This window comes from Monodelphis domestica, chromosome 5 (assembly GCF_027887165.1).
Source record: "Monodelphis domestica isolate mMonDom1 chromosome 5, mMonDom1.pri, whole genome shotgun sequence".
Classification (NCBI taxonomy): domain Eukaryota; kingdom Metazoa; phylum Chordata; class Mammalia; order Didelphimorphia; family Didelphidae; genus Monodelphis; species Monodelphis domestica.
In genome coordinates this window covers 74,010,130-74,037,391 of record NC_077231.1, presented here as the reverse complement: position 1 = coordinate 74,037,391, position 27,262 = coordinate 74,010,130, and the positions used below count along the sequence as shown (strand labels likewise).

Below are 27,262 nucleotides of genomic sequence, written 5' to 3'. Positions count from 1 at the left end.
GAATGCTGGAGGGGATGTGGCAAAGTGGGGACATTAATTCATTGCTGGTGGAGTTGTGAATTGATCCAACCATTTTGGAGGGCAATTTGGAACTATGCCCAAAGGGCCATAGAAGACTGTCTGCCCTTTGATCCAGCCGTAGCACTGCTGGGTTTGTACCCCAAAGAGATAATAAGGAAAAAGACTTGTACAAGAATATTCTTAGCTTCACTCTTTGTGTTGGCCAAAAATTGGAAAACAAGGGGATGCCCTTCAATTGGGGAATGGCTGAACAAATTGTGGTATATGTTGGTGATGGAATACTATTGTGCTCAAAGGAATAACAAACTGGAGGAATTCCATGGAGACTGGAACAACCTCCAGGAAGTGATGCAGAGCGAAAGGAGCAGAACCAGGAAAACATTATACACAGAGACTGATACATTGTGGTACAATAGAAGGTGATGGACTTCTCCATTAGTGACAATGCAGTGATCCTGAACAATCTGCAGGGATCTAAAAAAAAAATACTACCCACAAGCAGAGGATAAACTGTGGGAGTAAAAACACCGATGAAAAGCAACTGCTTGACTTCAGGGTTGGAGGAGATAAGACTGAGGACAGACTCTAAATGAACACTATAATGCAAATTCCAACAACAGGGAAATGGGTTCGAGTCAAGAACACATGTGATAACCAGTGGAATCATGCGTCAGCTATGGGAGAGGGAAAGGCGGGGGGGGGGGGGAAGGGGAGGGGAGGAAAAGAAAACGATCTTTGTTTCCAGTGAATAATGTATGAAAACGACCAAATAAAATAATGTTTAAAAAAAAAGAAAAGAACATAATTTAACCTCATTGCTTCCCTTGATTACTTTAAATATATGACGAACTTTAGGTATCTCTTGTTTACAGATATCTTAATTATCCTAGTTGCCACTTTCCCAAGAAGGGGGATATATCAGTTTAACCTCATTGATTCTTTTGAGCTTTATTTTTTTACATATCATTTTATGCTTTTTTTGAGGTTCAAATGTCATCATTTCATTTCCTTTTTAGCCTGACCATCTCACCATGAATGCCTGGAATTACTCTATTTAATTAATAATAGCATTAATAAATAATCCTAATAAGTCCATTTCCCTCCTGGAATATTATGCTCAGTCTTGCTTGATAGGTGATTTTTCTTTGAAGGGTTAGGTCATTTGCCTTGTAAAAGAGCATATTCCTTGCCTTCTGAGGCATTAATGTAAAAGCTGCTAAGTCCTGTTTAATATTGACTTTGGTTCCACAATAATTTATTTTTTTTCCGGCTGTTTGTAGTATTTCCTCTTTGACTTGGGATTTCTAAAATTTGATTCTAATAATTCTGGGATTTTAAAATTTGTGATTCTTTAATGATTTGATTGATGGATTTTTTGATTTCTAATTCCTCTTCTTGCTTAAGAACATCAGGGAAAATTTCCCTGATGATTTATTTCAGTATGGTATCTAGGTTCTTCTTTCAATAATGGTTGTCAAGCAATCTAGTGATTCTTTGATGATCTTTCCTGAATCTGTTTTCTAGATCAGCTGTTTTTCTAGTGAGGGATTTCAAATTTTCTTCCATTTTTTTCATTCTTTTGAATTTGTTTTATTGTTTCAAGCTGTCTCTTAAAGTTGTTAGCTTCCATTTGTCTAATTCCAATTTTTAGGGAGCCATTTTTTTCTTTATGAGGGTTTATACTTACTTTTTTAGGAAGTTATTTTTCTATTTGAGCTTCTATATTTTCTTTTGATAGGGAATTGCTTTCTTTAGTAAGTTTTTGTACTAAATTATTGATTTTTTTCTATCATTTTCTAATTTTTCTACTTATTTGTTCTTTTATTTGTAACTCTTCCAAGGGTTCATTTTGGGCTTAACATTCTTTCACATCTTCCTTTGAGGTTTCATATCTTTTCATTTTTGTATTTCTGTCCTCATCTGAGTTTGTACTTTGGCCATTTCTCTTGTTGAGATATTTTTCTAACATCAGGCTATTATTTCTCTGCTTTTGCTAATTTGGAGGTAATTTTTTTACTTCAATTTTGTCTATATGCTGAAGCTTAGCTCTGTATTTTTGTGCCTGGGGTTGATTCAGCTGTCTGGGTCTCAGACTGACCATTCAGCCTGGTTGACCTGCTGTGTGGAGGTTTGCAACTATTCAGTTCAAATGGAGTTGGGTTCTGTCCAGTTCTGCCTAGGCTGCACCTTGTTGGAATGAGTTCCTCCTGCTGCTATCTATTCTGGGTTATGCCCAGCCTCTTTTCTGGCTGGATTATGCAGGGCCACTTTCCTCCCACTATTACCCTTCTGCATCTTACCTTGCTGAGGCTGGATTCAGCCATCTGTTATCTTTCTCAAGCCACTTGCACAATATTGTATCTGAAGCCTGCTAGGCTTGTTCAGCATCCCTTCCTCATACCACAGGGAGGTGAGTCTTCCTTGATGGCTTTCAGTGGTCTCCTGGGCCAGAACATTCCTTCACCCCTTCTTCTATTGGTTCTGCTGCTCCAGTATATTTATTTTGAAGCATTTTTTATTCTTCTGTGGTTGTTTGGAGGGTGGTTGTAGGCTTCAATTGTTTCTTACTTTGGCATCTTGGTCCGATCTTCCACTGCTGCTACTATTGAGGTAGTTGCTGCAGTAGTTCTGTGCCTCAGTTTCTTCATCTGTAAAATCCAAACTTCCATAGAAAAAACTTTCCTAAACTCTCTTAATTCAAATGTCTTCCCTCTTTTAATTATCTATTCATCTTGTATATATGCTGTCTCCCCCATTAGACTTTGAGTTCCTTAATAGCAGAAATTGTCTTTTGCCTTTCTTTGTATTGTCAGTGCTTAGTATTATATCTGATGCATAGTAAGCAAGTTCTTTATTATTTGACCCTTACTTTCTTCCTCAATAACAACTGTAAGACAGGAGGGCAAGGGCTAGACAAATAGGATTAAGTGACTTGCCCAGGGTAACTCAACTAGAAAGTGTCTGAGGTCACATTTGAAATCAGCTCTTCCTGACTGCTCATCTAGAATTCTCTCCTCTGTATTATCTGGCTGCCCTGCAAAGATCCCAATAAATATTGATTTATTGTTAAAATAAGCTATATAGCTTCTGAGGTCTCTTCCAGCTCTTGTTCTCACTAAAATGAAAATTTCATCATTAGATAATTATATTTTTTTAAATTTTGAGATACACTTTTATCCCCACACATGGCCACTGGGTGATCAATATTATATGTCATGTATGTATTTGGTCATAGCAACTTATACAAGCAAATTATCATTGTACAATAAAATATGTGCTGGTACAAAAAATGCAAGGGAGAAGGTGAGGTCATTCATCTGAATGTTTTAACAATGCGGAATTTTTCAACATTTGCATTCTTCATACCAGTATGAGTCACTCCTTTTAAGGACTAGAGAGCTGGCTGTAAAGACCTTGATTCCAGTCCCTAATCTTGACGCTTTTTGGCTTATGAGTCTAGTAAGTCACAAATTCTGACTGTTCAAATGGAGGCAACTCTTTAAGGCCATAAAGTATAAAGAAGGCACCTTTTTGTAAGATAAATAAATATTAAGGCCATAAAATTTATGTATAAAGTATAAAGAAGGTACTATTAATAGAGGGAGTTTTCTTATCTGAAAATTCCCTATTATCAATATAAAACCAGACTCAGGTCCATTTTCTTTCCTCTGTTATGACCCTTTTGGCCATCATTTCACTGAGATGCATGAGCTTTGGGAAGATGACGAATTCCAGCCTTTTCAGGACAGAACTTTCTGTGTCAGTCTCAGAAGAAACTTCTCCATATTATAATATGTAATACCAGACCACCAAAGTGCTGAGTATCAGTCATTGAGGCTTGGAAATATTGTGACGCATTATTTATGAGATTAAAACTTTTAAAAATCAGGAACAAGCTCTGATAATGGACCTTCTCTTTATAAGAAGAGTATCGAGGCAGTTTGCCCCTTTTGTTCTAAGGCAGGAGTCTAAGCTTCTAGAATGTCTAATTTTCTAAATTAGGGCTCAGCTGTCACTAATGAATGTAGGTGGGCATGCAAGCTGGCTAGGTATTGGCAGAGGAAGAACCTTGGGCTGCCAGGATGGTGGTGGGGGGAATCGTAAACCAAGCAGGAGCCAGTATTGGTAGGCCACTTTGAAGCAGATGCTGTAGTCTTGAGCCAAAGAGAAATAACAGAAGCAGGTTTGCTGTGAGGAGATCTTGAAGGATTTAGAAATAAAGGCTAGGCAAGATAATAGTACACTAAGTTACTCAAATGAGAAACTGAATTTTTTTAAAAGGCAAGAGGTAGGTCGTCATGGGCCCCCTATTACACAGGACTTAATATAGATATGTAATATATACTAGAGGTGTCAAATTCTAGGCTTAGGAGTCCTAAACCAGAATAAAAATGTAATTGGGGAAATACTTAACAAAATAAAATACAACACAACATAGATAATGTTAATTTGTGGATTTCCAAGTCAGGGACCCATTGCTATTTGAGTTTGACACTATAGCTGTATTATCACTCTACTCTTCAGTTACCTGTAGTATTTTTTTTAAATTTTAATATTATTTTATTTGGTCGTTTTCATACATTATTCACTGGAAACAAAGATCGTTTTCTTTTCCTCCCCTCCCCTCCACCCCCCCCCCCCCCCCCCGCCTTTCCCTCTCCCGTAGCCGACGCATGATTCCACTGGTTATCACATGTGTTCTTGACTCGAACCCATTTCCCTGTTGTTGGAGTTTGCATTATAGTGTTCATTTAGAGTCTGTCCTCAGTCTTATCTCCTCCAACCCTGAAGTCAAGCAGTTGCTTTTCAGCGGTGTTTTTACTCCCACAGTTTATCCTCTGCTTGTGGGTAGTATTTTTTTTTTAGATCCCTGCAGATTGTTCAGGGATTGCATTGATACTAATGGAGAAGTCCATCACCTTCGATTGTTCCACAGTGTATCAGTCTCTGTGTACAATGTTTTCCTGGTTCTGTTCCTTTCACTCTGCATTACTTCCTGGAGGTTGTTCCAGTCTCCATGGAACTTCTCCACTTTATTATTCCTTTTAGCACAATAGTATTCCATCACCAACATATACCACAATTTGTTCAGCCATTCCCCAATTGATGGGCATCCCCTCATTTTCCAATTTTTGGCCACCACAAAGAGCGCAGCTATGAATATTTTTGTACAAGTCTTTTTGTCCATTATCTCTTTGGGGTACAAGCCCAGCAGTGCTATGGCTGGATCAAAGGGCAGACAGTCTTTTATCGCCCTTTGGACATAGTTCCAAATTGCCCTCCAGAATGGTTGGATCAATTCACAACTCCACCAGCAATGAATTAATGTCCCCACTTTGCCACATCCCCTCCAGTACCTGTAGTATTAATAACTGGTCATTAGGTTATTAATAACAGACCATTTGGGCTATCTCTCAGCAGAAGTACATTACATCGTAAGCTATTGGAGGAAAAATAATAGGTCTTTATCTTTGAATGTCTTCCAAAGGCTTTGCAATGTATCTATTTATAGAAATACAATTGAATATAAAAGATAAGATGAACAGCTTTGAACACATCATTAAAAAAAGGAGTTTTGCACAAATAAAACCAATGCAGTTAAAATTACAAGGAAAGCGTTTAACTGGAAAATATCTTTTCAGAAAATTTCTCTGATAAAAATTTCCTTTCCAGACATGAAACTGATTACTAAAATTAAAAAATAAATAAATAAAAGCCATTCTCCATGGATAGTCAAATTATCTGAAAATGTAAATAAAGAAAAAAAATATTCCAAATCAGTAATAATTAGAAAAATGTAAAATTAAAAAATTCTAGGATTTTATTTCATACCCATTGGATTAACAAAGATGGAAGCAATGGGAAATGATAAATACTGATGGGCTTGTGGGAAAATAGGTATATTAAGTGAATAGATATCTACAAGTTGGTCCAGCTATTCCAGAAAGCAATTTTGAACTATAAGTTTTGGCCTTTGACCAGTGATATCACTAATTGCCCTATGTTCTAAAGAAGAAAAGGACCCAAATGTACAAAAATATAGCAAAAAAGTAAAAACTTGAGGGCATGTTTATCAATTGGAAAATGACTAAATAAATTATATGTAAATATTCTTATGCTGTAGGAAATTACAAATAAGATTGCTTTAGAAAACCCTAAGGAGATTTGTATGAATTGATGTAGGTACGGTATGAAGTGAATAGAACAAGGGGAACAATTTATACAATAACAACAACATTGTGAGAAGGAATAATTTTGAATGACTTATAAATACTGATCAGCAGAAATAGGAGCTATATGTTCAAAGAATGGATGATGAATCATACTATTTGACTCCTGACTGAGAAATAATGGCCTTAGGGTGAAGATTGAAAACATATTTTTGGACATGGCCAATGAGGGAAATTGTTTTGTTTGACTATTAATATTTGTTACTAAAGATTTACTTTCTATTTTTCTTTTCTCAGTTGGGGAAGAGGAAGTAGAAGGAAGAAAAATAGATTTTTGTTAATTAAAAAATTAAATTATAAAACAGAATGAAAGACATTAAGACAGTCATAACTTGCATCCTGATGTATCATTACCTTCTCTGTCCTATTGGTCTGTCTTGATCTTCTTTTAGATGTCTTCTATCTCATAAGAAAATCCAATATTTAGGTATTCATTTGTTTAGAGGCAGGCATATTATCTCCATAAGGACACTGTTAAAATGTTCTTATTATTAGGAAAGAGGAAGAAGAAGTGGAAATTATAATCCTTTCCATTTAAATCATAGTATTAACACAGCAGCATAGATTAACTTTTTGATGAGCTAACTGGTACTTTTAGGAATAGAAAATAGTTTCTATTTTTTTAATGTCTCCTTTATGGAGATATTAAGCAAATGGATTTGAATTGAATTAATCTGAAGTTTTAGACACGAATTAATACACACTCTCTTTTTAAGGGAAATTAAAAGGCATAGTAAAGAACCAGAAGCTTGGGGAGATCAAGCTAGGCTGGGCAGGCGGGAGTCTAAGGAAAATGACATGAGTGTATTGAACACCTTCAGAACATAATATTGACTCAATGATAGAAAATAATAATTAAAAAACTATGTATATATTAAACTCAAATAAGGCATGTACGATAGAAGCTTAAGTTATCCCCCTCTAAAACTTAACCAATTAAAAGAGAATTTTCCATATACCTAACATAACAGAAAGAAGATTGGAAATGAAACTGTGATTATGTGCAGACAATATATAATAAATTCAACAACGTCCTCTATTTCTTCCTCTGCCTCTTTCTCCTTGCCCAGGCTGGAAGTGCAGGGTCTACTCTTGAGCCTCATTTTTTGATTTGCATGGGTGCCTAAGATCCTCTCCTATTCTGAACAGAGCTCTATCATTTCTTCCCTAGGCAGCCTAATTGTCCTTCGCAGCAGATGGGTTTATCATATTTAATTCACAACTTGATGTGTACCACTGACCCTACAGCCTTCAAAAATTCTGCCAGCCTCACCCCTTCCTGTACCTGGGACTAGAGGTCTGTACCACCATGCCAGGCTCAACATGTGATTTTCAAGGCTATCCTGCCTGCTATTCCTTCATGCTTTCCTTCTGTTAAAAAGAAATTAAAATGCTTCAATGACATTTTTTTCCTTCCTTCCTCCCAAAAGGGAGCCAATTCTGTCCTGATCACTTGAGATTTTCAATGTAAAGGCAACATCCATTTCTCTTCTGTCTTTGTATTCCCAGCATCTAGAAAAATGCCACATAATAAACAAATTACTGTTGAGTTGAATTAAACCACAGAGTTTTAGATACAAATTAGCTGTCTCCTTTTCTGGATAATTATTGTTATCCAATCCTCTAACCATGGGTACTTCATGGTGCTGGCTTCCACTGTAGTAGAGAAGTAGAAAGTAGAAAGAGAAAGAAGGAAAGAAGACTCTACTTTCTCTGTATCTTCTTGTAGAGACCTCATTAGTTCTGATGGAGTCAAGCATTATCTCTCTACAGATGATAACCAAACTCATTCCTCATCACTTTCCTGTGATTCAACCCCATATTGCCAACTGCTTTTATTTTTTTTAAACTGGTACCTTCTTAGAATCAATACTAAGTATTGGTTCCAAGGCAGAACAGAAGTAGTAAGGACCAGGCAACTGGGATTAAGTGCCTTTTTTTTTTTTTGTTTTTAGAGGCAAAGAATGTGGAAAAAAGTTATTGAAGCACAACGTGCAGATGGGTCAATGACTGCTTTCTACAATCCCAACAGTAAATAATAGAGGTACAGGAAAATACAAAGTTTGTTATAAAATAGAGTAAACCTAAGGAGGGTCTGTTACCTTGCAAATTCTGGGCTGGCTTTCAATCCTCTGAGCCTCCTAGTTGCCCCTTCTCATCTACTTTTCAAGGTTAATTATTCCTTTTATCCATGCTATAGTCCAATGAAACCAGTCTTCTTGCTGTTTCTCCCACAAGACATTCCATCTCTCATCTCTGTTCTTTTACACTGGCTACCTTCCAGGTCTGGAATGCCCTCACTGTTCCATCTGTTAGAGTCACCAGTCTTCTTCAAAAATCATTTTAAGTGCCACCACATGTTACTAACACTTACCATTCCTGAAATGACCATGAATCTATTTTATACAGTGACCTAGAAGTCTTAATGCAGTTTGGGGTTTTAATAGATTAAACCTACACTATGACTTTTAGAATACCATGCATATACTTAAGAGTGTAGATGGTGGCCTATAAAATTATGTCTCTATGGATATTTTTATATTGAACATAATATAAATATTTGTAAACAAATATAAAATAATATTTATTTATAATATAAATATAAGCAAATGTAAAAATAAGTATATTGAATAAAATTAAAATACTTATTAAATTATATTTTTATAAATATTTAATATATTAAAACATTTAATATATTTAATATATATCATTGAATATTAATTATACACATATATTGCTATAGATGATATTATATATTATAGAGTATAATTTCCCTTGAGGTAGATTTGTGTGTTTTTTCCTTTTTTACATAAGTGTCTAGTGTTCCATTTGTTAGGTACAATGGAGAGAGACCTAGACTTGGAATTAAGAGAATTTGAGTTCAAATCCTGACACAGATATTGTAAAACTTTGGGCAATTCACTTGACTTTTATCAGCTCTAAGATGGGGCTAATATCAGCTCCTGTCTTCCAGGATTTTTGTGAAGATAAAATTGGTAATATTTGCAACATCCCTTGCAAACTTTGTAAATCTTAAAAGTACTAGCTATTGTGAAATTATTTAATTCATGATGGGAGATCACATTTCCTTTGGCACAATATTTTCTCTTGGAGTTAGTCCATATTTTCATGGGGAAAGTACAGATTTTCATTGATGCAGAATTCATGATCTGCTCATTTTCAGCTTAGTTAAAATCATGGAGGTTTTCCCCCATGGTAAATTATTTTTTGTTAATCATATGTCCCCTGATGTTCTGCAAAGACTTTCATTAGCCAAGCAACCCTAAGGAGGTATTTTGTGCATTTTCCTCCCTATGTCAAGAATAGAATGTCTAGTTCTCTACAAAGTTCAATTCAAGTAACAAGTCCCTCTCTTCTTAGTGTTCCTCCAACTCTCTCCATGTACTTTTGGGGTATATATCCTGCAATTACTTCTCTATGAATATGTATATCCCTCCCCAGTTGAACATACATTTTTAAGGGCAGAGATTGTTTCAGTTATATCCATATCACCAGATTCTGACATATAGTAGGCATGTCTATATAAAAACCATGAGGATGAAAATAATATAATAGCTAACAATTATATAGTGCATTATTTTCCAAAGTACATTATATATTTGATCTTCAAAAAGCCCTATAAGGTAGATACAAGTATTAACTCTGTTTCAGAGATGAGGAAACTAAGGTAAAGAGAGGTTAAGGCATCATAAAACTCATTAATGGCAGTGGCAGGATTTAAACACAGATCTTCCTGACTCAGATTCCAGGTCTCCCTCTCTGCCATGCCATTAGCTCTCTTGCATGTGTTGATTTTCAGATTTATGCTACCTTCCCTCCAAAGAGAGGATTAATGTGTATTTATACCTTTTCTTATAGGAAGACCTAAGACAACTAGAATTCTCTAGGAAACTCTAAATTTCATCAGAGAATTATAGATTAGGAGCTAGAAGGGATCTTATCATTTTATGATCCTGCCTCCATACAAGCCTTTAGTTATCAAGTGTTGTCTTGGACCAGCCTTCCATTGGAAAGAGAAATGCAAATCCTCCAGTGGGTTTTAATATCCTCGTCTGGGGGCCTTGAATAACATCTTTTTCAATCAGTGCTTATCAGGTGCAGCTGAAACTAAACCAGGGTATTCAGAATTATGGGGTGGATGCTTTCATCTAATTAAGTGCTTCCAGAATATTCCTCTTTAAAGAAAACATCTTTAATTTTTTCCAAAGTAAATAAAATTCCTCAAATAAAATAAAATAAATTTATCTACTCTAATTTTTATGGAGGCAAACAACATATCTTTAGTGTAAGTCAAGTCTTCTTTTCTCAGTGTAACATCTTACTTTCTTAATTATGTTTTACTTAGGCTAATATTAGAAGGTGTTTGCCTACACTGATGGCCAATCTTTCCCCAAAATAGTTTCAGAAAGAAAAGTGAGAATCAGAAGGTATTTCTAAAACCACTCTCCAAATTCCTACAGAGCACAATCATCATTTTAGGGCTAGGAGAGACTTCAGGGACCAGCTAATGCAATTTTCTAATTTCTACATGTAGAAAATGAGATCAATGAGGTTAAAAGACTTATCCACAATCACATGAGTAATAAAATATCAGAAAGAATAGTCCAGAGCTCTGGCTCCTGATCCTATTCTTTTCCTCTATTTTACCATGCTTATTCAGCCATTTTTCAGTTGAGTCTGACTCTTGCAGCAATGTTTTATCATTTCCTTCTCCAGATTATTTTATAGATAAGGAAAAGGAGACAAAAATAGTGAAATGGCTTGTCCAGGGTCACATAGCTAGTGTCTGAGGCCAGATTTGAACTCAGGAAGATTCCTGATTCCAGGTCTGCCATTGGGCAACATTAAATGGCTATAAATAAATGAAACTGAATGCCACAAAATTAAAATACATAAAACTGGCTTCTCTCAAAAAAAAAAAAAAACAAGAACTTCTTTGCAAGGAGGAGGCATTATGTGATGTCAAGATTGGCTGTTTTGTCTCATTTTGCTAAAGGATTTTCCCCCCTTTAATTTCACTATTATAAAGAACAGCTCCTTGAATAGGGGAGTAAGTAAAGGATATATTGATAAAAAAAGGTGCTGTTAAAAATAAATATAATTTTTTTAAAGGAAAAATAAAAGAGTAAGTATAACAGAGGAAAAGCTGTGAACATTGACAAACCTTGATATTTAAAAAAGCACAAGGTGAGACCCTCCATTGCTTTGGCTACGTCTGTGACTTTTAGAAAGATTAGAATATGGAGGCACAAAGGGAATATATATATATATATATATATATATATAAAATATATATAAATAAATAAATGTGTATATATATATACATATATATACATATATATATATACATATATATACATATATATATATACATATATATACATACATATATATATATATATATATATATATATATATATATATATATATATATATATATATAAAATCACAGATCCACCAAAGGAAAAAATGACCATAGCAACCTCCCCCCTCCAAAACAAACAAACAAAAAATAGCAAATCCACAAATAATAGCTGCCCAAGTCAATCCCAGAAATGTTTTTGGCTTAACCAAGCCGTAGATCTATATTGGGGGGGGGGTTCTCTGGTTCTTATCTACTGAAACAAACGTTCAACAACAACAGCAAAACAGAGAAAATGGAAACCTAACTAAAGAACACAGAGGCATAATGCTAAATTAAGCAGAAAGCTGTTATGATGGCAAAACAAGCAGACAAGATGAACCACTAGGTGGCGCTCCTTCCCAAGAAGAGAAATTGACTTGTCTGCTCCATACAATATATTTAGTATCCGCTATTTACATTTGCTTTCCCTAATGTACCAGCTCCTTTTATGGGAACGTGCTGAATGTTTTCTCCTGGACAAAAATAATTAATTCCAAGTTTGGAACACAATTTGCTTCCCTGTTCCATCTCAAGGTTTCTATAAAATTGGATAGTCCATCAACTTTTCAAAGAGTTCTCTTTTTTTAGAAAAAGAAAACAGCCAGCAAAGTATAGTTATGCCAGATTTAGCTGGGGACAGGGTTGGAGTGCTCTTCTACCTTTTCCTCTGGAAAGACCTAATAGGATCATCTAATTTAGATTTTGTGGATCTGAAGTTAGAAGGGAACCTTAGGGACCACCTATTTTAACCTCTCCCCACCCCTCTCATTTTAGATGCTAAAAAACTGAACCCCAGAGTGCTTAAGAGATGTGCCCATGGTCACACAGGTAACAATTGATACGGAGAATTGGAACCCAGGTTCTTTGACATCAGAGCCCAGGGTTTTTATATACATCATTTCATTTCTTGGTTATCATTTCATTTATTCATTTAATCCTTTAATAATAAAATTATTAATTTAATTAAGTATAAACTGGAAAAGGAAGGGTAAGGGTAAGGGTCATTTCATATTTTTAAAGCATCTTCCTAATGTCTAGCAGAATGTCTTGCACATGACAGGAATTAATAAATGCTTACTATAAAGGAATCTTCTAGAATGTTGCTTTTTTCTGGAATATTGATAGCCTTATTATTATTTTCACTATCCTCTTTTAATTGTTGTCACTCATTATGGTCTTCGTGGTACCTTCTACAGTTGCTTATTCAGGAAGCTTTGACTCTCACTGGCAGCCAAGGAAAAGAAGTCCAGTTAGATAGGAATCCATATTTTGCCACTTATATCTGAGGTCATCCTAAACTAATAAGAGAAAGAAAGGCAGATAGATTATCAGAAGTTCAGGCAAGGAAGAATTCAGAATAAAACATATTCTATGCATTGGAATATAGAGTAAAATTGCTTTTGAAGTCTCACAAAAAAAGATCTTTTCTATTCCCACAGGCTTGTTTCTATCTCTTTTGCCTCACCCTCACTTAGAAACTGATTCCCCCATTTTCTTTTAAAAGCTCTCCTGTATCTATTGTGCACAGATCCATCCTATATACAAATGCCCTGCTGCTTTCTCCTCTTCTAAGGCTTAACTTGCTGTGGCTTCTCCTCTGACCTCCTTCCCAAGCTCTTGCATCTTCGATTCTGAGATAGAATTAAAGTCAAACTAGAACGTATTTTTTCCCAAGGGTTGCTGACTCATTTTTCTGCTAGTTTTTTTTTTCATGTGTGGCAAAAGAGGAAGGAGGAATTAAGTTTAAAGGAAGGCAATCAAGGTAATAATTATTAATGTGCTAAGCTCTAGGGGCACAAAAGGGAAAGGATAAAATGCAAACACCTGTGTACAAGCTGTATGTAGACAAGTTAAATTGGATGTAATCTTCAAGGACACTAAGGTTAAACAGGACTGGGAAAAGCTCCTTGACAAAGGTGGGACACTAGCTGAGATTTGAAGGAAATCAGGAAGCAGAGATGAAGAATGAGAGAGTTCCAGTCACAGTAGACAGACAGTAAAAATGCCCAGAAGCAGAACTGAGATCTTGTCTCTAATAATAAAGAAAACAGTCAAACTGTCTGGGCTGTATTCTATGGGCAGCAGGGTAGAGAAAATGAAACTGCTGGTGGGATGTTGCGGGTAGACCAGGATCCTAAGCCTCCAAGAGGAAGCCAGGTATGGTCAATGCTCATATTTTTTCCATCATAATTCAAAATCTCTGGATACTATCAGAGCATGCATGGGAAATCTGGTTCTACTGTCAGGATTTTTTTTCTCCTACCCTTGCTCTCCAAATACTAGCTATTTCAGTAAGAAATAATTCCTTGGAACTTCTTCCCTCAGGAAGGAGATAGTTGGCTTAGATTATGGTGCAACATGCCTTTTTCCCAGTTCTTCCATCGTTTCTAGCCCCATTGTGGCTGGCACCCAAGTCTTTCTCTTTCCAGATTTCTCAGGGTTTTATATTTTTCAGCTGTCAAGCATCATGATAAAAGGAAAAACAACAGAGTAACTGGAAGACAGAAGATCAGAGTCTTGTTCTGAAGGGTTTTTAAAACATCTTTAATTGTTTTATTTAAAAACAAACAAAAAATCAAGGTACTTCAAATAACTACTGTGTTTACCTGTGACTCACAGATGACATGCCACAAAATCAAAACAGTAAAAATATTAATGGAAACCTTTTGGGCAAGGGAGGTATTAAAAATAAATACCATCTTTTTAATCTCATATATTTTTATAAATCCACTATGTCTTTCCGTGTCAGATATTGGGGATATAAATACGAAATGCCATAATGTCTCTCCCTTTAAGGGGCTTACTTATGATTGGACTTCAGCATAAACATCACCTCATGAACTAGTTTTGTGATCTTCCTCTAGTGTCCTCTTGGATATGTCCCTTAATAAACAAGCATTTATTAAGCACCAGCTGTATGTCAGACACTGTGCTTAAAACACCAGGAATATAAAAAAAAATTACAAGACAATCCCTGTTGCTACTTAAGATCTTACTTAAATAAATTCCTGCTTAAGGTCTAATTAAGCAGCTTGCTAGGATCCTTCTTCTATTCCACACACCCAGATATAAGTATATGATTTTTACTTAATTATATATATATATCCATATATATGGATATATATATATATATATATATATATATATATGCTGCTCTCTTACATCAATACCATTGAACCTTTCCAATAGAATGTTAAGTTCATGGTATTGCTTCTCTAGAACCTAACACATTTATTAAGCACCTATTGTGGTATAGGAAGGAAGGAAGGAAGGAAAGCACAATGAGAAGGCAATCTGGTTCAATGGAATAAATCCTGGTTTTAGAATTTAAAGACATAGGATCAAATCCCACTTTGGATATTACCTTGTACCAGTGGTACCAAGTGACAATGGGAAAGGTCACTTAATATCCTTGGGCTTGATTTCTCCCTTGAAAAGTGAAGATATTAAGGTCCCTTCTAGCTCTTGAATCAAAATCTTTCATTTAGAGTTGTAAGGGGACTCAGACACCATTTAATCCAACCCTTAACTTTGTAGATGAGGAAGAGACCAGTGAAGTGACTTGTCTGTAGTTATTGAATTGGTGTCTGTGTGTGTGTTCAGTGTGAGGGGCATTTCTGTTTTGAATTACATCCCCTGACTTCGGAGTCACTGTTCATTTTATTGTGCTGAGCTTCTAGATTTATATTTCATTGAACAAAACCATTCAGTGATCATCAGTTCAACAAAAACCTGAACAACTTACATGCTCATGGCTAAATTGTACTTTATAGGCAATGATCTCAATTTAGCTTCACCAGTATGCTTTGAAGATAGGAGTGCTATTGTCATTGTTCCCATTTTGCTAATGAGAAATTAAGGTACAGAAGAGCCAAGTGATTGTTCCATTGTCTTCCAACTAATAGGCTGTTGGTTTGGAATTGGAAGGTACCTTCAACCTTATCTATTCTCATTCATTCATTTAATATATGAAGAAAATGAGGCCCCATGAGGCAAAGAGACTTACTCCAGGTCATATTGGTCGTAAGTGAGAGAATTGGAATTTTAACCCAAGCTATTTGGCTACAGATTCAGCACTTTATATATTGTATTAAGCTAGAAAGGGGATTTGAATAGAGGCTACCACCATACCATTCATTACTTTTTTTAAATAGTAGAATAAACTTTATTTTTATTGTATTTTGATTTATTTTGTTAAACATTTCCCAATTATACTTTTTCATATGTTAATACTTTTTTTTTGCAATTCATATTCTCCTCCTGTGTTTTTCCTGACTTCAGACAGTATATAATATAAAATAGGTGGTACATGTGTTATCATGCAATACATATTTCCATTTTTGTCATGTGAAAGAAAACATATCACTTCAACTAGAGAAATTCATGGAGAAAATAAAGTGGAGAATGGTATGTTTCAATCTATATTCAGAATCTGTTGGTTCCTTCTATGGCAGTGGATAGCTCTTTATCATCTTGAATCTCTCAAAATTATCTTGGGTCCTTGGATTGCTGATAATAAAGTCATTCACAGTTGATCATCATACATTATTGCTGTTACTGTGTACAATATTCTCCTGATTCTGCTCACTTCACGTTGCATCATTTTATATATGTTTCCAGGTTTTTATACCTTTAATTCAATGATACATGGATCCATCCATCTTTCCATCCTTCCATTCATCCATCCATCTAACCTCTAATCCATCCATTCATTTATTCAGTCATTCACTCACTTGTTACAGAGTTCTGTGTTGGTCCTGAGAGAACTACACTGATATCACATAGCCTCTTCCTTCTTGGAGATTTCAATATAGTAGAAGGATAAGATCCAAACACAAATGATTGTATTAGTCTAATTTTTAACACTATGTGAAAGGCATTAAAGAGGTTCAAAACAAAGAGAGGTCAAAAGTGGTGGCAACAGGTGGGGGGTCTTCCATCTTGCTTGGAAAAGAACAAATCGAAATACAATCATTTAGAAACCTGTCCCATATGGTAATTCACTTTCATGTGATTCTACTAAAAGGGGAATTTATGATTCATGGAAACCTTCCTGGCATTCTTATATCTATCTCAGTTTTGATCTGGATTGAGGGAATATCTAGAGTGAGGAGTAAGAGTAAGAGTTGACAGGCAGAACGTTTTTCTTCTTTTTGTGCTCTGGAGAGACTCAGAATTAGCACCCACTGGGATTGTGGGGAAAAAAATGGCATAAGGGAAGTCAATGCAATAAGTAAACATTATTTTATAACTACTCAAATTACCAATAATTTTCTTAATAATGCACAGCCTGAATACTGAGTATTGGAATATGTGGTATTTATACAATTGCAGCAAAAAAATGTTGGCAACTTTCACTTTGGTCATTTATGAATTTAAAATAAAAATATTTCTAAAATATGCTGTCATTTGACTTATGAGGCTTGTTATATTGTTCTGACAATCTGTTTAATGCATAGGTAGATATAAAAAGTGGAAACTTAATAATAGTGAGGAAAAAGAATTTCTTTTCTTGACTGAACAAAGAAGAGTCTTTCAAGTCAAGAACTTACTATTTCTAGTTGGTGGCTTTTCATTTCATGATTTGTTACTTATTTAGACTAAATTTAATAATTAGTTGATTTATTCTGATTTCACAGAAGTAGCACAAACTGCTGCTGGACTTGGAATCAGGAAGACCTAAGTTATCTGCCTCAGATGTTTATGAGCTGCTTGATTCTGGGCAAGATACTTAATGTCTCTGGGACTTAGTCTCCTCTGCCTCAGTAAAATGGTAGGTTTGGATCTGTTGACTTCTGAGATCACTTCTAGCTCTGGGTCCTATGATCTTTTGAGCTACTTTCATTGAAACATAATATAACATATTTATAAATGTGAATCACAGGTAAGTGCTTTAGAGAGGTTAAACAACTTGCCTATGATCTCAGAATTAGTTGTCTCACATTTGAATTCAGGTTTTTTCCAATATCAGCCATCTATCCATTAAACAACATTATTTCTCTTTATCATTTAAGTATGCCAAATTGTGCTTTATTATCAATTTGTTAGTCTGACTTTGAAATAAAATGGTGGCCAGGAGTTTCCGGTTAAGATGGCGGCTTAGAGAAAGCTGAAGTTCAGATCTCCGGAAAACCCTTCCCGACCGATCTCAAACTAGAAGCTCCTAAGGCGCCGAAATTCAAAACGATCAACAGCACAGACCCTGGGAACCCTCCTCCTGGACCTGGACCCGGTTCAAAAGGTACGGCTCCCCTTAAAAGCCAGAACCCGAGATCCCTCGGACCTCAGGGGTAGGAGCGCAGAGTCCAAGGCTCCCGGAAGCCGCAGCCGCGCCGGGCTCAGAGAGCAGGGTCTGAGGAACAACAACCCTCAGGGTCTTCTACCCAAGTCCCAGTCCGGGTGAAAGTTACTGCCTGGGGCTTCCGCTGCAAAGAGCTGGTCAGTCCGGGTGAAAGTTACTGCCTGGGGCCTCCGCTGCAGAGAGCTGGTCAAAACAACAGCAACCCTCAGGGCGGGCAAGACAGCCTCACGGGCTGGATCCTGCTATCCAAGTCTCAGTGAAAGTCTGTGCTCTCGGAGCTTGGGGAAGCGGCAGCCCATCCCCCCGCAGGCCGACGAAACAGCCTCACGGCCAGGGATTCTGAAGGCAACTTCCGGAAATCGAGCCAGGGGGAGAGTGTGGCCTCGTGGTCCGACCCTTCCATTCCAGTTCCAGTGAGGCATATTCAGTTTAACCCAGGGAACGCTCATAGAACCAACATCTGCCCAGGACTAAAGCCTCTGATCACCAGACAAAGACAAGAAAAGCCAATCCTCCACGTTCAGAGATGACAAACTCCACAGAAGCACAGAAGCCCCAAAATACCAAGAAAAATAAGAAGAAAGGGGCGACTCTGGACACATTCTATGGAGCCAAAATACAAAATACAGAGCAGATAGAAGAAGATATACAAGAAAATTCTCCAAAATCATCCAAAGGAAATAGAAACTCTCCACAAACCCATGAAGAATTTGAATCAGAAAGGACCAAAAAGATGGAAGCCCTCTGGGAGGAAAAGTGGGAAATGATGCAAAAGAAATTCACGCATCTACAAAACCAGTTTGACCAAACTGTAAAAGAAAACCAGGCTTTAAAGCAAGAACTAATAAAGCAAAGCCAAAACACCAAGAAATTAGAAGAGAACATAAAATATCTCACCGACAAGGTGATAGATCTGGAAAACAGGGGGAGAAGAGAAAATTTAAGAATAATTGGACTCCCAGAAAAGCCAGAAATAAACACCAAACTGGACATGGTGATACAAGATATAATCAAAGAAAATTGCCCAGAGATTCTAGAACAAGGGGGCAATACATCCACTGACAGAGCTCACAGAACACCTTCTACACTAAACCCCCAAAAGACAACTCCCAGGAATGTAATTGCCAAATTCCAAAGCTATCAAACAAAAGAAAAAATCCTACAGGAAGCCAGAAAAAGACAATTTAGATATAAAGGAATGCCAATCAGGGTCACACAAGACCTTGCAAGTTCTACGCTGAATGATCGTAAGGCATGGAACATGATCTTCAGAAAGGCAAGAGAGCTGGGTCTCCAACCAAGAATCAGCTACCCAGCAAAACTGACTATATACTTCCAAGGGAAAGTATGGGCATTCAACAAAATAGAAGACTTCCAACTTTTTGCAAAGAAAAGACCAGAGCTCTGTGGAAAGTTTGATACCGAAAATCAAAGAGCAAGGAATACCTGAAAAGGTAAATATTAAGGAAAGGGGAAAAATGTTATCTTCTTTTACTCAAACTCTCTTCTATAAGGACTACATTTATATCAACCTATGTATACTAATATGTGGGGAAAATGTAATGTATAAATAGGGGGTAAAGAAAGACCAAATAGAATAATGGTTCTCACACAAAGATTCACAGGGGAAGGGGAGGGGAAGAAAACTCCTATAAGAAGGAGAGGAAGAGAGGGGGGGGGGTTACTTAAACCTCAATCTCAGGGAAATCAACTCTGAGAGGGAAAAACATCCAGATCCATTGGGATCTTGAATTCTATCTTACCCAACAAGGGTAAGGAGAAGGGAAAACCAAGGGGGGGAGGGGGAGAGGGAGAACAAAAAGGGAGGGAAAGAGAGGGGGGAGGGGGAGGGAACAAAAAGGGAGGGACTAAAAAGGGAAACATCAAGGGAGGGGACAAGGGGGACTGATTCAAAGTAAATCACTGGACTAAAAGGTAGAGCCGAAGAAGAAAAGGTTAGAATTAGGGAAGGCAATCAAAATGCCAGGGAGTCCACAAATGACAATCATAACTTTGAACGTGAATGGGATGAACTCACCCATAAAACGTAGACGAATAGCAGAATGGATTAGAATCCAAAACCCTACCATATGTTGTCTTCAAGAAACACACATGAGGCGGGTTGACACCCAGAAGGTCAGAATTAAAGGATGGACTAAGACCTTCTGGGCCTCAACTGATAGAAAGAAGGCAGGAGTGGTAATCATGATATCTGATAAAGCCAATGCAAAAATAGACCTGATCAAAAGGGATAGGGAAGGTAATTATATTTTGTTAAAAGGGACTCTAGACAATGAGGAAATATCATTAATCAACATGTATGCACCAAATAATATAGCACCCAAATTTCTAATGGAGAAACTAGGAGAATTGAAGGAAGAAATAAACAATAAAACCATACTAGTGGGAGACTTAAACCAACCATTATCAAATTTAGATAAATCAAATCAAAAAATAAATAAGAAAGAGGTAAAAGAAGTGAATGAAATCTTAGAAAAATTAGAATTAATAGACATATGGAGAAAAATAAATAGGGATAAAAAGGAATACACCTTCTTCTCAGCACCACATGGCACATTCACAAAAATTGACCATACATTAGGTCACAGAAACATAGCACACAAATGCAAAAAAGCAGAAATAATGAATGCAGCCTTCTCAGATCACAAGGCAATAAAAATAATGATTAGTAATGGTACATGGAAAACCAAATCTAAAACCAATTGGAAATTAAACAATATGATACTCCAAAACCGTTTAGCTAAAGAAGAAATCATAGAAACAATTAATAATTTCATCAAGGAAAATGACAATGGCGAAACATCCTTTCAAACCTTTTGGGATGCAGCCAAAGCGGTAATCAGAGGCAAATTCATATCCCTGAAAGCTCATATTAACAAACAAGGGAGAGCAGAGATCAATCAATTGGAAATGCAATTGAAAAAACTCGAAAGCGATCAAATTAAAAACCCCCAGCAGAAAACCAAATTAGAAATCCTAAAAATTAAGGGAGAAATTAATAAAATCGAAAGTGATAGAACTATTGATTTAATAAATAAGACAAGAAGCTGGTACTTTGAAAAAACAAACAAAATAGACAAAGTACTGGTCAATCTAATTAAAAAAAGGAAGGAAGAAAAGCAAATTCACAGCATTAAAGATGAAAAGGGGGACAGCACCTCCAATGAGGAGGAAATTAAGGCAATCATTAGAAATTATTTTGCCCAATTATATGGCAATAAATACACCAATTTAGGAGAAATGGATGAATATATACAAAAATACAAACTGCCTAGACTAACAGAAGAGGAAATAGAATTCTTAAATAATCCCATATCAGAAATTGAAATCCATCAAGCCATCAAAGAACTTCCTAAGAAAAAATCCCCAGGGCCTGATGGATTCACCTGTGAATTCTATCAAACATTCAGAGAACAGTTAACCCCAATACTATACAAACTATTTGACATAATAAGCAAAGAGGGAGTTCTACCAAACTCCTTTTACGACACAAACATGGTACTGATTCCAAAACCAGGCAGGTCAAAAACAGAGAAAGAAAACTATAGACCAATCTCCCTAATGAATATAGATGCAAAAATTTTAAATAGGATACTAGCAAAAAGACTCCAGCAAGTGATCAGAAGGATCATTCACCATGATCAAGTAGGATTCATACCAGGGATGCAGGGCTGGTTCAACATTAGGAAAACCATCCACATAATTGACCACATCAACAAGCAAACTAGCAAGAACCACATGATTATCTCAATAGATGCAGAAAAAGCCTTTGATAAAATACAACACCCATTCCTATTAAAAACACTAGAAAGCATAGGAATAGAAGGGTCATTCCTAAAAATAATAAACAGTATATATCTAAAACCAACAGCTAATATCATCTGCAATGGGGATAAACTAGATGCATTCCCAATAAGATCAGGAGTGAAACAAGGATGCCCATTATCACCTCTACTATTTGACATTGTACTAGAAACACTAGCAGTAGCAATTAGAGAAGATAAAGGAATTGAAGGCATCAAAATAGGCAAGGAGGAGACCAAGTTATCACTCTTTGCGGATGACATGATGGTCTACTTAAAGAATCCTAGAGATTCAACCAAAAAGCTAATTGAAATAATCAACAACTTTAGCAAAGTTGCAGGATACAAAATAAACCCACATAAATCATCAGCTTTTCTATATATCTCCAACACAGCTCAGCAGCAAGAACTAGAAAGAGAAATCCCATTCAAAATCACCTTAGACAAAATAAAATACCTAGGAATCTATCTCCCAAGACAAACACAGGAACTATATGAACACAACTACAAAACACTCGCCACACAACTAAAACTAGACTTGAACAATTGGAAAAAACATTAACTGCTCATGGATAGGACGAGCCAATATAATAAAAATGACCATCCTACCCAAACTTATTTATCTATTTAGTGCCATACCCATTGAACTACCAAAATACTTCTTCACTGATTTAGAAAAAACCATAACAAAGTTCATTTGGAAGAACAAAAGATCAAGGATATCCAGGGAAATAATGAAAAAAAACACATATGATGGGGGCCTTGCAGTCCCAGACCTCAAACTATATTACAAAGCAGCAGTCATCAAAACAATTTGGTACTGGCTAAGAAACAGAAAGGAAGATCAGTGGAATAGACTGGGGGAAAACGACCTCAGCAAGACAGTATACGATAAACCCAAAGATCCCAGCTTTTGGGACAAAAATCCACTATTCGATAAAAACTGCTGGGAAAATTGGAAGACAGTGTGGGAGAGACTAGGAATAGATCAACACCTCACACCCTACACCAAGATAAATTCAAAATGGGTGAGTGACTTAAACATAAAGAAGGAAACCATAAGTAAATTGGGTAAACACAGAATAGTATACATGTCAGACCTTTGGGATGGGAAAGGCTTTAAAACCAAGCAAGATATAGAAAGAATCACAAAATGTAAAATAAATAATTTTGACTACATCAAACTAAAAAGCTTTTGTACAAACAAAACCAATATAACTAAAATCAGAAGGGAAACAACAAATTGGGAAAAAATCTTCATAGAAACCTTTGACAAAGGTTTAATTACTCATATTTATAATGAGCTAAATCAATTGTACAAAAAATCAAGCCATTCTCCAATTGATAAATGGGCAAGGGAAATGGATAGGCAGTTCTCAGATAAAGAAATCAAAACTATTAACAAGCACATGAAGAAGTGTTCTACATCTCTTATAATCAGAGAGATGCAAATCAAAACAACTCTGAGGTATCACCTCACACCTAGCAGATTGGCTAACATAACAGCAAAGGAAAGTAATGAATGCTGGAGGGGATGTGGCAAAGTAGGGACATTAATTCATTGCTGGTGGAGTTGTGAACTGATCCAACCATTCTGGAGGGCAATTTGGAACTATGCCCAAAGGGCGACAAAAGAATATCTACCCTTTGACCCAGCCATAGCACTGCTGGGTCTGTACCCCAAAGAGATAATGGACACAAAGACTTGTACAAAAATATTCATAGCTGCGCTCTTTGTGGTGGCCCAAAACTGGAAAACGAGGGGATGCCCATCAATTGGGGAATGGCTGAACAAACTGTGGTATATGTTGGTGATGGAATACTATTGTGCTCAAAGGAATAATAAAGTGGAGAAGTTCCATGGAGACTGGAACAACCTCCAGGAAGTGATGCAGAGCGAGAGGAGCAGAACCAGGAGAACATTGTACACAGAGACTAATACACTGTGGTATCATCGAACGTAATGGACTTCTCCATTAGGGGCGGTGTAATGTCCCTGAACAACTTTCAGGCATCCAGGAGAAAAAAAACACCATTCATAAGCAAAGGATAAACTATGGGAGTGGAAACACCGAGAAAAAGCAACTGCCTGAATACAGAGGTTGAGGGGACATGACAGAGGATAGACTGTAAATGAACACTCTAATGCAAATACTATCAACAAAGCAATGGGTTCAAATCAAGAAAACATCTAATGCCCAGTGGACTTACGCGTCGGCTATGGGGGGTGGGGGGGAGGAAAAGAAAATGATCTATGTCTTTAACGAATAATGCTTGGAAATGATCAAATAAAATATATTTAAAAAAAAATGGTGGCCAATGGAAAGTTTCAAATGGGCTCACCCTTTGTGATTCTACTATGTGAGCTCTATAATTGGCAAAACATATCTTATTATTAAAAGATACAGAATTTAGAGAAATGATAGTATCATATATTAAAAACAAACTAAAAGTTCACATTCCTAGATGAATAATACTTGGCATGTATCTAGACAAAGGCAGAGTAGTGTAATAAATAATCAGATTTAAAGCCCAGAAGAACTGGTTTCAAATTTTGCCTCTGACATACTGACCATGTAACCCTGGACACAAGTCATGTAATCTCTAAATACTTTTGACCAGTGGTGTCAGATTCAAATAGAAATGGACTCTCAAAGGCTCATATTGACTGAGTAAACACCAGATCAACAGTATGCTGCATTGTATTTTCATTTATTTTGTTAAACATTTACCAAATACATTTTAATCTACTTTTGGCCAGACTCTGGGTTTTTAATCTACTTAGGTTGACATTTCTGCTGTAGATAAATGTGTAAAGAATATAAGATACAGAGAAGGTGCTTTGCTGCTCTTATCCGGTAGAGGGATCATTCTCATTTAGAAGTTCCTTGACCCAATGAAATCAAAGGCAAAGCCTCTGTCCTTGTGTTGTCAGACAGCAAGATGGCACAGTAGATGAAGTACTTGACTTGAACCTAGGAAGCCCTGATTCACATTTTTCCAGTTGTGGGATCCTAAACAAGTCACTTAATCTCTGCCTGCCTCAGTTTCCCAATTAATATAATGATATTAAAAAGAATACTTACCCCCCAGTTGTCATGAAGATGAGATGAGATAATATTTGTAAAGTGTTTACACAGTGCTTAGTAGTTCCTTTTTTTCCCCAACTGAAGAATGTTAAAATGTTTTAAAATCTAATTAAATTAAGCAAACTTGTGAGTATCTAGATAAATATGTAGATGGAACTTCTCTTTTGTAGTGGTTATAACTAAAATAAAGTTTAAAGGATTAACAGGCAAGATAATTATTTGTCCCAAATCTAACTTGCAATGGACAATATGGTTTCAATAGAGTATCCTGTAGCTGTGCCATACTTTAATGGTACCCATCTTCCCAAACATTTCGGTGTATCCTAATGGACTGGACCTGCAATTTCTAAAGAGGCAACAAGATGTAAAGGAAAGAGTACCAAGTTTGGATTTCAAAATTAGAAGTTCAAGTAGTCCTGGGACCTTGAGCTAGACCCTTCCATTCAGTTTCCTCATGGGAAACATAGAGATAGTGCAACTCTGCTGCCTACCTCACAGGTGTGTGGTGAGGAAAAATATTTTGTAAACTGTAAAGCGCTCAATAAGTGGGAAGTGTTAGGATGATGACAGAGAGGGTGTGCAGACGGCATTGAAACGTTCTGATGTATGCACATTCACCCAGACGATGTTCCTGCATCTGTTCTAGGCAGGGCTCATATAGGTGGTTAAGGCAGAAGCATTTCAGAAGAACACATGGAATTTGTTGGTGTCTTTGAATTCAATCCAACCAATGTGCCCAGTCAGACGATTACAAGGTCATAGATTTAGATGGATTTAGAGCTAGCAGGGATCAGAGAGGCATCAAGACCATCATTTTAGAGATGGGAAAAACTGAGGTTCAGAGAAATTGTCATTTGACCAAACTTAAAAAAAAAAAAACACAACTATCCCCGCCCCTTCTGAATTTAGAGATGGAAGCAAGTGGTAGCAGGAGATAGAACATTGGGATGGAAGGGGGAAGAATTGAACCCAAATCTAGCCTCAGATGTTTCCTAGATATGTGGACCTGAGCAAATTTGTCTGCCTCAGTTTCCACATAAATAAAATGGGCACAATAGTAGCACCCATCTCCCATATTTGTCATGAGATTCAAATGAGATATTTGTAAATTGCTTTGTAAACTTTAAAGCAATATATAAATGCTAATATTTGTTGTTATTTTTATTTTTATGCCATATCTGACTCTTTTTTTTTACCTCATTTGGGGCTTTCTTCACAACAATAATGGAGTGGTTTACCATTCCTTCTCCAGTTCATTTTAGAAATGAAGATACTAAGGAAAGAGGGTTAAATGACTTGCCCAGGGTCACATAGCTCCTAAGTATATGATGCTTGATGTAAACTTACAAAGATGAGTCTTAAATGTAAAATCCAGGAACTGCACATCAGTTACAGGAAGGGGCATGGGGGGAGGGGAGGGAAAGAAAATGAATCTTATAACCTTGGAAAAATATTCTAAACTAATTAATTAAATAAAAATTCCAAATTGAAAACAAAAACAAAAACAAAAACAAAGATGAATCTTTCTGCCTCCAAACCCAGTACTTTATATAATGTACTATCTAAGCAACTGGAAATGCTATTTTTATTATTTTTATTTTTATTAATTTTATCATTTAATGGTTTTCCCAGCCCTTTTCTGTGAGTTTGTGACTCATAAAATAGTTGTAGGTAATGTGTTGTTTCTCTTTAAGAGTACATAATGGATAATTTTGTAATTTCTAATTTTGATAGTATTTGTAAAAATAATTTTAAAGTTTACTAATTTTAACTGATGAGTTCTAGCTTAAGGCCAATACAATATAGTGACTAAGTTTACATTAAGATTCAAATGATAAAATGGTTACCATCAATATATAAGGGTAGTATAGAATCATAATATATGGAACCCTCCAATGCCTCCTGTCTGCCTACCAAATAAAAATACTCCAACTCCTTAAACTCTCATTCAATGTCCTTTAGAGTCAGGCACCACCTTACCTTGCAAAAACTACCTCAAGATAGTCCCCTTGTATAACCTCTTCCATTTTAATTGGATCATCTTTTGTTCTCTATTCAAGGATTGTACTTTCACCTAGGAACTATCATTGGAAGGGTCCTTTGAATATGAGTGGGTGGAGCAAACAATTGGTTTGCACAGAAATTAACCACAAGTGATAGTAAAATGAATAACAGAAGATTTAGAAACTTCTTATGAGCAAATCTGGGGGAGGTCAAAGGACTATTTATGATATCAGTAGAGGTTCCCCAAAATATAAGTTCTGAGTAACAAATGTAGGTACAGAACTGCAGGTTGGGTTCTTAGAGAGAAGCAAAAAGTAAAAAAAAAAAATCATTTTAGGAATGGCCACTTGAGGCAGGACAGAGAGCCC

The 27,262-nt window shown here is 36.3% G+C and overlaps 1 protein-coding gene across 3 annotated transcripts in view; it reads left to right on the top strand.

Moving 5' to 3' along the window:
• The window catches only part of CCER1 (coiled-coil glutamate rich protein 1), a 107,401-nt gene that overhangs the window by 41,791 nt on the left and 38,348 nt on the right, over positions 1-27,262 (top strand). Inside the window, exon 3 of one of the 3 annotated variants that reach the window (XM_056798642.1) lies at positions 7,423-7,622. The exons of the other annotated variants lie outside the window; for them this stretch is intronic. The gene's annotated coding sequence lies outside the window, so the exon portion shown is untranslated. Of the gene's footprint in view, positions 1-7,422; positions 7,623-27,262 lie in introns of those variants that run through there. 3 annotated transcript variants of the gene reach the window in all.